A 13130-nucleotide genomic window follows, 5' to 3' on the forward strand; every position below is an offset into this window, starting at 1 on the left:
CAAATCAATCAATGTGATACACCATATTACCAAACTGAAGAATAAAAACCATATGATCATCTCAATAGATGCAGAAAAATCTTTCAACAAGATTCAACACCCATTTATGATAAAAACTCTCCAGAAAGTGGGCATAGAGGGACCCTACCTCAACATAATAAAGGCCATATACAGCAAAGCCACAGCAAACATCATTCTCAATGGTGAAAAACTGAAAGCATTTCCTCTAAGATCAGGAACAAGACAAGGATGTCCACTCTTGCCATTATTATTCAACATAGTTTTGGAAGTCCTACCCATGACAATCAGAGAAGAAAAAGAAATAAAAAGAATACAAATTGGAAAAGAAGAAGTAAAATCGTCACTGTTTGCAGATGACATGATACTATACATAGATAATCCTAAAAATGCCACCAGAAAACTACTGGAGCTAATCAATGAATTTGGTAACATTGCAGGATACAAAATTAATGCACAGAAACTCTTGCATCCCTATACACTAACAACAATACATCAGAAATAGAAATTAAAGAAACAATCCCATTCACCATTGGAACAAAAAGAATAAAATACCTAGGAATAAACCTACCTAAGGAGGCAAAAGACCTGTACTCAGAAAACTATAAGACACTGATGAAAGAAATCAAAGATGACACAAACAGATGGCAAGATATACCATGTTCTTGGATTGGAAGAATCAATATTGTGAAAATGACTATACTACCTAAAGCAATCTACAGATTCAATGAAATCCCTTTCAAATTACCAATGACATTTTTTACAGAACTAGAACAAAAAATCTTAAATTTTCTATGGAGATGAAAAAGACCCTGAATAGGCAAAGCAATTTTTAGGGGAAAAAATGGAGCTGGAGGAATCAGACTCCCTGACTTCAGACTATACTACAAAGCTACAGTAATCTAGACAATATGGTACTGGCACAAAAACAGAAATATAGATCAATGGAACAGGACAGAAAGCCCAGAGATAAACCCACGCACCTATGGTCAACTAATCTATGACAAAGGAGGCAAGGATATACAATGGAGAAAAGACAGTCTCTTCAGTAAGTGGTGCTGGGAAAACTGGACAGCTACATGTAAAAGAATGAAATTAGAACACTCTCTAACACCATGCAAAAAAATAAACTCAAAATGGATTAAAGACCTAAATGTAAGACTGGACACTATAAAACTCTTAGAGGAAAACACAGAAAGAATGCTCTTTGACATAAATTGGAGCAATATCGTTTTTGACTCACCTCCTAGAGTAATGGAAATAAAAACAAAAATAAACAAATGGGACCTAATGAAACTTAAAAGCTTTTGCACAGCAAAGGAAACTATAAACAAGACGAAAAGGCAACCCTCAGAATGGGAGAAGATATTTGCAAATGAATCAATGGACAAAGGATTAATCTCTAAAATATATAAACAGCTCATGCAGCTCAATATTAAAAAAACAGAAAACCTAATCAACAAATGAGCAGAAGACCTAAATTGACATTTCTCAGAAGAAGACATACACATGGTGAAGAGGAACATGAAAAGCTGCTAAACATCACTAATTATTAGAGAAATGCAAATCAAAACTACAATGAGGTATGCCCTCACACCGGTCAGAATGGGTATCATCAGAAAGTCTACAAACAACCAATGCTGGAGAGGGTGTGGAGAGAAGGGAACCCTCTTGCACTGTTGGTGGTAATTGAAATTGATACAGGCACTACGGAGAACAGTATGGATGTTCCTTAAAAAACTAAAAATAGAATTACCATATGACCCAGCAATACTACTACTGGGCATATACCCAGAGAAAACCATAATTCAAAAAGACACATGCACCCCAATATTCATTGCAGCACTATTTACAATAGCCAGGTCATGGAAGCAACCTAAATGCCCATCGACAGACGAATGGATAAGGAAGATGTGATACATATATACAATGGAATATTACTCAGCCATAAAAAGGAACGAAATTGGGTCATTTGTAGAGATGTGGATAGACCTAGAGATTGTCATACAGAGTGAAGTAAGTCAGAGAGAGGAAAACAAATATCGTATATTAATGCATATATGTGGAATCTAGAAAAATGGTACAGATGAACCAGTTTGTAAGGTAGAAATAGAGACACAGATGTAGAGAACAAACGTATGGACACCAAGGGGGGAAAGCAGGGGTGGGGGGGGGCGGGGGTAGTGGGATAAATTGGGAGATTGGGATTGACATATTTACACTACTAAATATAAAACAGATGACTAATAAGAATCTGAGACGAAAGCTTCAAGATGGCGGTGAAAGCTTCAAGATGGCAGAAGAGTAAGATGTGGAGATCACCTTCCTCCCCACAAATACATCAGAAATACATCTACATGTGGAACAACTCCTACAGAACACCTATTGAATGCTGGCAGAAGACCTCAGACCTCCCAAAAGGCAAGAAACTCCCCACGTACCTGGGTAGGGCAAAAGAAAAAAGAAAAAACAGAGACAAAAGAATAGGGACGGGACCTGCACCAGTGGGAGGGAGCTTTGAAGGAGGAAAGGTTTCCACACACTAGGAAGCCCCTTCACGGGCGGAGACTGCACGTGGCGGAGGGAGGAAGCTTCGGAGCCACGGAGGAGAGCGCAGCAACAGGGGTGCAGAGGGCAAAGCGGAGAGATTCCCTCACGGAGGATCGGTGCTGAGTAGCACTCACCAGCCCGAGAGGCTTGTCTGCTCAGCTGCTGGGGCGGGCGGGGGCTGGGAGCTGAGGCTTGGGCTTTGGTCGGATCCCAGGGAGAGGACTGGGGTTGCCGGTGTGAACACGGCCTGAATGGGGCTAGTTCATCACAGCTAGCTGGGAGGGAGTCCGGGAAAAAGTCTGGAGCTGCCGAAGAGGCAAGAGACTTTTTCTTGATTCTTTGTTTCCTAGTGCATGAGGAGAGGGGATTAAGAGCACCGCTTAAAGGAACTCCAGAGATGTGAGCCGCGGCTATCAGCGTGGACCCCAGAGACGGGCATGAGATGCTAAGGCTGCTGCTGCCACCACCAAGAAGCCTGTGTGCAAGGAAAAGTCACTATCCAGACATCCCCTTCTCTTGAGCCTGTGCAGCCCACCACTGCCAGGGTCCCATGATCCAGGGACAACTTCCCCGGGAGAATACACGGTGCGCCTCAGGCTCATGCAACGTCATGCCAGCCTCTGCCACCGGAGGCTTGCCCCACATCCGTATCCCTCCCTCCCCCCGGCCTGAGTGAGCCAAAGCCCCCAAATCAGCTGCTCCTTTAACCCCATCCTGTCTGAGCGAAGAACAGACGCCCTCAGGCGACCTACATGCAGAGGTGGGTCCAAATCCAAAGCTGAACCCCAGGAGCTGTGTGAACAAAGAAGAGGAAGGGAAATCTCTCCCAGCAGCCTCAGGAGCAGTGGATTAAATCTCCACAATCAACGTGATGTACCTGCATCTGTGGAATACCTGAATAGATAACGAATCATCCCAAATTGAGAAGGTGGACTTTGGGAGCAACGATATATATATTTTTCCCCCTTTTTCTCTTTTTGTGAGCGTGTATGTGTATGCTTCAGTGTGTGATTTTGTCTGTATACCTTTGCTTTTACCGTTTATCCTAGGGTTCTGTCTGTCCTTTTTTTTTTTTTTTTTAGTATAGTTTTTAGCACTTGTTATCATTGGTGGATTTGTTTTTTGGTTTGGTTGCTCTCTTCTTTCTTTCTTTCTTTTTTTATTACTTTTTAAAATTTTTCTTAATAATTATTTTTTATTTTAATAACTTTATTTTATTTTATTTTAATTTATTTTATCTTCTTCTTTCTTTCTTTCTTTTTTTTCTCCCTTTTATTCTGAGCCATGAGGATGACAGGCTCTTGGTGCTCCAGCCAGGCATCAGGACTATGCCTCTGAGGTGGGAGAGCCAAGTGCAGGACATTGGTCCAAAATAGACCTCCCAGCTCCATGTAATATCAAACAGTGAAAATCTCCCAGAGATCTCCATCTCAACGCCAAGACCCAGGTCCAATCAACGACCAGCAAGCTACAGTGCTGGATATTCTATGCCAAACAACTAGCAAGACAGGAACACAACCCCACCCATGTGCAGAGAGGCTGCCTAAAATCATAATAAGGCCACAGATACCCCAAAACACACCACCAGACGTGGACGTGCTGACCAGAAAGACAAGATCCAGCCTCATCCACTAGAACACAGGCACTAGTCCCCTCCACCAGGAAGCCTGCACGACCCCCTGAACCAACCTTAGCCACTGGGAGCAGACACCAAAAACAACGGGAACTACGAACTTGCAGCCTGCGAAAAGGAGACCCCAAACACAGTAAGTTAAGCAAAATGAGAAGACGGATAAACACACAGCAGATGAAGGAGCAAGGTAAAAACCCATCAGACCAAAAAAATGAAGAGGTAACAGGCAGTATACCAAAAAAGAATTCAGAATAATGATAGTAAATATGATCCAAAATCTTGGAAATAGAATGGAGAAAATACAAGCAACGTTTAACAAGGACCTAGAAGAACTAAAGAGCAAACAAACAATGATGAACACACAATAAATGAAATTAAAAATTCTCTAGAAGGGATCAATAGCAGAATAACTGAGGCAGAAGAACAGATAAGTGACCTGGAAGATAAAATAGTGGAAATAACTACTGCAGAGGAGAATAAAGAAAAAAGAATGAAAAGAATTGAGGATGGTCTCAGAGACCTCTGGGACAATATTAAATGCACCAACATTCGAATTATATGGGTCCCAGAAGAAGAAGAGAAAAAGAAAGGGACTGAAAAAATATTTGAAGAGATTATAGTTGAAAACTTCCTTAATATGGGAAAGGAAATATTTAATCAAGTTCAGGAAGCACAGAGAGTCCCATACAGGATAAATCCAAGGAGAAACATACCACGACACATATTAATCAAACTATTCAAAATTAAATACAAAGAAAAAATACTAAAAGCAGCAAGGGAAAAACAACAAATAACATACAAGGGAATCCCCATAAGGTTAACAGCTGATCTTTCAGTAGAAACTCTGCAAGCAAGAAGGGAGTGGCAGGATATATTTAAAGTGATGAAGGGGAAAAACCTACATACAAGATTACTCTACCTAGCGAGGATCTCATTCAGATTTGACGGAGAAATTAAAATCTTTACAGACAAGCAAAAGCTAAGAGAATTAAACACCATGAAACCAGCTTTACAACAAATGCTAAAGGAACTTCTCTAGGCAGGAAACACAAGAGAAGGAAAAGACCTACAATAACAAACACAAAACAATTAAGAAAATGGTAATAGGAACATACATATTGATAATTACCTTAAATGTAAATGGATTAAATGCTCCAACCAAAAGACATAGACTGGCTGAATGGATACAAAAACAAGACCCATATATATGTTGTCTACAAGAGACTCACTTCAGACCTAGGGACACATAGAGACTGAAAGTGAGGGGATGGAAAAAGATATTCCATGCAAATGGAAATCAAAAGAAAGCTGGGGTAGCAATTCTCATATCAGACAAAATAGACTTTAAAACAAAGAATATTACAAGAGACAAAGAAGGACATTACATAATGATCAAGGGATCAATCCAAGAAGAAGATAAAACAAGTGTAAATATTTACGCACCCAACATAGGAGCACCTCAATACATTACTAACAAATACTAACAGCCATAAAAGGGGAAATCAACAGTAACACAATCATAGCAGGGGATTTTAACACCCCACTTTCACCAATGGACAGATCAACCAAAATGAAAATAAATAAGGAAACATGAGCTTTAAATGATACATTAAACAAGATGGACTTAATTGATATTTATAGGAGATTTCATTCAAAAACAACAGAATACACTTTCTTCTGAAGTGCTCATGGAACATTCTCCAGGATAGATCATATCTTGGGTCACAAATCAAGCCTTGGTAAATTTAAGAAAATTGAAATCGTACCAAGTATCTTTTCCGACCACAACGCTATGAGACTAGATATCAATTACAGGAAATAATCTGTGAAAAATACAAACAAATGGAGGCTAAACAATACACTACTTAATAACCAAGAGATCACTGAAGAAATCAAAGAGGAAATCAAAAAATACCTAGAAACAAATGACAATGAAAACATGATGACCCAAAACCTATGGGATGCAGCAAAAGCAGTTCTAAGAAGGAAGTTTATAGCAATACAATCTTACCTTAAGAAACAAGAAACATCTCAAATAAACAACCTAACCTTACACCTAAAGCAATTAGAGAAAGAAGAACAAAAAACCCCCAAAGTTAGCAGAAGGAAAGAAATCTTAAAGATCAGATCAGAAACAAATGAAAAAGAAATGAAGGAAACGATAACAAAGATCAATAAAACTAAAAGCTGGTTCTTTGAAAAGATAAACAAAATTGATAAATCATTAGCCAGACTCATCAAGAAAAAAAGGGAGAAGACTCATATCAATAGATTAGAAATGAAAAGGGAGAAGTAACAACTGACACTGCAGAAATACAAAGGATCATGAGAGATTACTACAAGCAACTATATGTTAATAAAATGGAAAATCTGGAAGAAATGGGCAAATTCTTAGAAATGTACAACCTTCCAAGACTGAACCAGGAAAAAATAGAAAATATGAACAGACCAATCACAAGCACTGAAATTGAAACTGTGATTAAACATCTTCCAACAAACAAAAACCCAGGACCAGATGGCTTTGCAGGTGAATTCTATCAAACATTTAGAGAAGAGCTAACACCTATTCTTCTCAAACTCTTCCAAAATATAGAAGAGGGAAGAACTCTCCCAAACTCATTCTAAAAGGCCACCATCACCTTGATACCAAAACCAGACAAAGATGTCACAAATAAGAAAACTACAGGCCAATATCGCTGATGAACACAGATGCAAAAATCCTCAACTAAACACAAAGAAACAGAATCCCACAGCACATTAAAAGGATCATAAACTATGATCAAGTGGTGTTTATCCCAGGAATGCAAGGATTCTTCAGTATACGCAAATCAATCAATGTGATACACCATATTAACAAATTGAAGGAGAAAATCCATATGATCATCTCAATGGATGCAGAGAAAGCTTTTGACAAAATTCAACACCCATTTATGATAAAAACCCTCCAGAAAGTAGGCATAGAGGGAACTTACCTCAACATAATAAAGGCCATATATGACAAAGCCACAGCCAACATCATTCTCAATGGTGAAAAACTGAAACCATTTCCACTAAGATCAGGAACAAGACAACGTTGCCCACTCTCACCACTATTATTCAACACAGTTTTGGAAGTTTTAGCCACAGCAAACAGAGAAGAAAAAGAAATAAAAGTAATCCAAATTGGAAAAGAAGAAGTAAAGCTGTCACTGTTTGCAGATGACATGATACTATACATAGAGAATCCTAAACACACTACCAGAAAACTACTAGAGCTAAACAATGAATTTGGTAAAGTAGCAGGATACAAAATTAATGCACAGAAATCTCTTGCATTCCTATACACTAATGATGAAAAATCTGAAAGTTAAATTAAGAAAACACTCCCATTTACCATTGCAACAAAAAGAATAAAATATCTAGGAATAAACCTACCTAAGGAGACAAAAGACCTGTATGCAGAAAATTATAAGACACTGATGAAAGAAATTAAAGATGATACAAATAGATGGAGACATATACCATGTTCTTGGATTGGAAGACTCAATATTGTGAAAATCACTATACTACCCAAAGCAATCTACAGATTCAATGCAATCCTCATCAAACTACCACTGGCATTTTTCACAGAACTAGAACAAAAAATTTCACAATTTGTATGGAAGCACAAAGGACCCCGAATAGCCAAAGCAATCTTGAGAAAGAAAAACAGAGCTGGAGGAATCATGCTCCCTGACTTCAGACTATACTACAGAGCTACAGTAATCAAGACAGTTTGGTACTGGCACAAAAACAGAAATATAGATCAATGGAACAGGATAGAAAGCCCAGAGATAAACTCACACATATATGGTCACCTTATCTTTGATAAAGGAGGCAAGAATATACAGTGGAGAAAAGACAGCCTCTTCAATAAGTGGTGCTGGGAAAACTGGACAGTTACGTGTAAAAGAATGAAATTAGAACACTCCCTAAAACCATACACAAAAATAAACTCAAAATTAATTAAAGATCTAAATGAAAGGCCAGACACTATCAAACTCTTAGAGGTAAACATAGGCAGAACACTCTATGACATAAATCGCAGCAAGATCCTTTTTGACCCAGCTCCTAGAGAAATGGAAATAAAAACAAAAATAAACAGATGGGACCTAATGAAACTTCAAAGGTTTTGCACAGCAAAGGAAACCCTAAACAAGACGAAAAGACAACCCTTAGAATGGGAGAAAATATTTGCAAATGAAGCAACTGACAAAGGATTAATCTCCAAAATTTACAAGCAACTCATGCAGCTCATGCAGCTCAATATCAAAAAAACAAGCAACCTAATCCAAAAATGGGCAGAAGACCTAAATAAACATTTCTCCAAAGAAGATATACAGATTGCCAACAAACACATGAAAGGATGCTCAACATCATCAATCATTAGAGAAATGCAAATCAAAACTACAATGAGATATCATCTCACACCAGTCTCACACCAGTCAGAATGGCCATCATCAAAAAATCTACAAACAGTAAACGCTGGAGAGGGTGTGGAGAAAAGGGAACCCTCTTACACTGTTGTTGGGAATGTACATTGATACAGCCACTATGGAAAATGGTATGGAGATTCCTTAAAAAACTAAAAATAGAACTACCATATGACCCAGCAATCCCAGTACTGGGATTGCTACCATATACCCTGAGAAAACCATAATTCAAAAAGAGTCATGTACCACAATGTTCACTGCAGCTCTATTTACAATAGCCAGGACATGGAAGCATCCTAAGTGTCCATCAACAGATGAATGGATAAAGAAGATGTGGCACAGGGCTTCCCTGGTGGCGCAGTGGTTGAGAGTCTGCCTGCCAATGCAGGGGACACGGGTTCGAGCCCTGGTCTGGGAGGATCCCACATGCCGCGGAGCAACAAAGCCCGTGAGCCACAATTACTGAGCCTGCGTGTCTGGAGCCTGTGCTCCGCAACAAGAGAGGCCGCGACAGTGAGAGGCCCGCGCACCGCGATGAAGAGTGGCCCCCGCTTGCCGCAACTGGAGAAAGTCCTCGCACAGAAACGAAGACCCAACACAGCCATAAATAAATAAATAAATAAAATTAAAAAAAAAAAAAAAGAGGTGGCACATATATACAATGGAATATTACTCAGCCATAAAAAGAAATGAAATTGAGTTATTTGTAGTGAGGTGGATGGACCTAGAGTCTGTCATACAGAGTGAAGTAAGTCAGAAAGAGAAAGACAAATACCGTATGCTAACACATATATATGGAATCTAAAAAAAAAAAAAGGTTCTGAAGAACCTAGGGGCAGGACAGGAATAAAGTCGCAGATCTACCAGAGAACGGACTTGAGGACATGGGGAGGGGGAAGGGTAAGCTGGGAGAAAGTGAGAGAGTGGCATGGACATATATACACTACGAAATGTAAAATAGATAGCTAGTGGGAAGCAGCCGCATAGCACAGGGAGATCAGCTCGGTGCTTTGTGACCACCTAGAGGGGTGGGATAGGGAGGGTGGGAGGGAGGGAGATGCAAGAGGGAAGAGATATGGGGATATATGTATATGTATAACTGATTCAGTTAGTTATAAAGCAGAAACTAACACACCATTGTAAAGCAATTATACTCCAATAAAGATGTTAAAAAAAAAAAGAATCTGCTGTATAAAAATAAAATAAAATATTTTAAAAATGTGCTAATTCTTTATGCTATTTCACACCTATGGATAAAAAGTTCATAGCATGAAAAAAAATTTTTAAAGATCAAACACAGGATAGCAACCACATTAAATAGTTGCATTGGTCTAGTTTCATCTCTGTAGACTTCCCCCTGGGACGTGGGCAATCCCTCTCCCCGTGCATCATAAAGATGACTGTCAAAACTAATCTGCAGTATTAAGGGCAGTGTTGACAGCCTTATCTCTATAAATGTTATTACTGTATTTTTTTAAACCCACAAACCTCTGCCCATCTTTCTCCATCCAGGCACTTGAAGGGCTCTTCTGCAGGAGAAGCACTTGTTGTCGATAGAAATTCAATTTGCTGCACAAGCTAAGATGCAGTAAACTTCTCTCCCCCTTGCTTTACTGCTGCTTTCACAATCATAAAACGAGCCTAATGTTTAAATGTTAGAAAGCACTTAATGTTTAATCGTTGGAGATTAAGTCTCTTTCATGACGCCTGAGCTGCCCGGCAATAGGTTAGAAATTGATTGCCCCCTTGCTCCAGGGGCACTGCTGGGTCTCAGAGAAACATCTGCCCCAGCTTTGCAAGGTTCATAAATGCAAAGGGAATGAAAAGTTTCCTTTTCCAAGGCAGTTGCATGTTTCGAGGAGCCAGCACAGGGCAGCACGGGGCAGTATTTGGGCTGGTGAAGGGGAGACATGTACACACAGGATTTTGTGATGTTCTGGGGCCCAACGGTCCAGGTCCCAAGCCAGGGGTCTCCCAGAGTATCCTTCCACTGTGGCCAGGAGGGGCCTCGCCGTCACCACACTCATGAATTAAAACAAGCAGCCATGGCCTCTTGTGAGAAATGCCTGGACGTGGCCTGTTCAGCATTTGCTCCGAGTCATGTGGCTCAGACCCATTCACGGCCATCCGCTGGCACTTACGCCCATAGAAACGTTCTTTTGTGCCTCTGAATAAGACCAGAGAAGACAGGCAAAAGACAGAAAGGAATAATTGCTTGCCATCACTCATTCAATCTCTAAAAGAGCCAATTTTGAAAGAAAATAATTCAGCACCACTTGTCAGCAGTCTGTTGATGCCGTGAATGACATCACACAGCCAGACCTCAAGTGACCAACGACGCCTCGTGAAAGAGGAACCCTGCCAAATAAGGACCCCAATGATGCCACCGTGACAGCTGTATCCTGCTGAGTCGGGCCTCGGAAACAGAGATCCAGAGTTCAAATCCCTGTTCTGCCCCTCAGGGGTGCTCTGAGGTTGGGCAAAAACCTCTCAGAATCAGTTTCCTCTTTATAAAACTTGGCTGGTGATGCCTAGAGCCCAGGGTGTCTGGGATAATTGTGCAGGAAGTCATCCAGGAGAAACCCAGTAAATGTTAGCTGACACTGAGTCTGTAATAAATTCATCATCAGAGCCCAGATAAAATCAGGTTTTTGTGTGTTATTGGAGCTTCAGCATTAAATAAAATCTATCATCATTCCATCCCTTTATATCTGGGTTTCCCAACCTCAGCACTATAGCCATTTGGGCCGGGATAATTCTGTATTGTGAAGGGCGGTCCTGTGCATTGTAGGGTGTTAAGCCCTGGCCTCCACCCGCTAGATGCCATTAGCATCTCCCCTCCTCAGTAGTAACAACCAAAAAATGTCCCCAGACATTGCCCTTTGTCCCCTGGGAGGCAAAATTACTCCCAGTTGAGAACCACTGCTGTATATTATCATGGGATGCTCGGACATCTAACTGCAAGAACTATTCTTTGCTGCTCATTGGATACACATTGAACATGAGGAGATAACAGTGAGCGACAGAATCAGGAAATCGCCTTTTCTTGATAGTTAATGATAAACTTTCCACAAAATAAATAGACCAGCCACCCCTGGTGCCCTTCATGCTCTAGAGGCATAAACAAAGTCTGACCAGGAGGAAATGACTTGTACTCAAGAAGAATTTCAAGATTTTGCCCATTTATATTAGCAGAAACCTGGGGAATGTACATGAGAATAGATTCTAATGTTAGACTACAGAGCATAAAATTTAACACTGGGTTGGTCCTAATTTATCAATCACGGTGTATTGATGAATGTTTCTGGATTTGTTAGTTTATGTAGATGGAACTGGCTCTAACAGTTTACTTGGTTGGTTGGTTGGTTGGTTGGTTGGTTGCCTGACTGGACTGTAAGGTCCCTGAAAGCAGGGATCTTCTCTGTCTTGTTCACTGCTGTATCCCCAGCATCAAGAAAAGCACTAGGCACATAGTAGGTACACAATAAAGAGGTGTTGAAAGAAACATCTGCTTGCTGTTGTGTAAGACAGTGTGTGTCTCTAATGGTCTCCCCTTTTCTCTAATATCTTCAAGTCCCAGGCTTGCTTCCTCAATCTCATCACACCACAGACCAAGCCTGGCTATGGTGAACATCTCCTTCAAGCCCATGGGTGATATACAGGGACTTCTGCCCTAGGGATGCAGTTTCCAAACCAGCATGAGGATCAGAATCCATTTGGGGAGCTTTCAAAGAGCACAGACCCCTGGGCACAGTGCCTGAAATTCTGGTTCTCTAGTTTGGGGCTGGGGCCTGGGAATCTGTAAAAGTGTCTGGGCACTTTGGGGGTGCCCTGCTCTGTCCCACTCACACTCTGCATCCCTGACCTCCTCCAGAAACATCAGTGGGCTCCTGGTTCTTCCCCAGAACCCAAGTCTGAGAACTCAGTGTAGGAACAAGAGTCCCCAGGAGTGTGTGAGAGCACAGGAGATTGGAGAGGGGACCAGAATATTCCTCTTAAAATGCAGATGCCTCGTCTAAACAGCCTGAGGAGAGGTCCACCCATCGTGACAGCCGAGACATCTCCCAGCCCTATTTTTTTTTTTTGCCCCAAGTATGCAAAGAAAAAGCTGCAAACAGAACTTGTGGTATGCAAGTTATGCATAAATAATGTGAAGTGACACCTCAAGATGTAGAGATTTCTGTTCTTCAGAAACTGGGGGTTATCACTGACATTTGCCTCTGATTTTAATGTCCACAGTTCTCAAGATGAAATCAAGCAGATGTTCTGGCAGCTTTAAACACTGAACAACACTTTCGTTCTGAAAGAGCAGCTCTCCTCAGCATCACACCATAACAAGCCCAGGGAAAAGAATTCTTTGATATGAAGATTTTAGGAAGGGAGTAAGGTGCGATGATCTCATTGTGAAGGAAGCTCAGTCCCTTAAGATCATCTTCAGAGCTGGAAATGATTCATGTCGAGAAAACTGACTTCCAGTG

This window comes from Balaenoptera musculus, chromosome 3 (assembly GCF_009873245.2).
Source record: "Balaenoptera musculus isolate JJ_BM4_2016_0621 chromosome 3, mBalMus1.pri.v3, whole genome shotgun sequence".
Taxonomy (NCBI): Eukaryota; Metazoa; Chordata; class Mammalia; order Artiodactyla; family Balaenopteridae; genus Balaenoptera; species Balaenoptera musculus.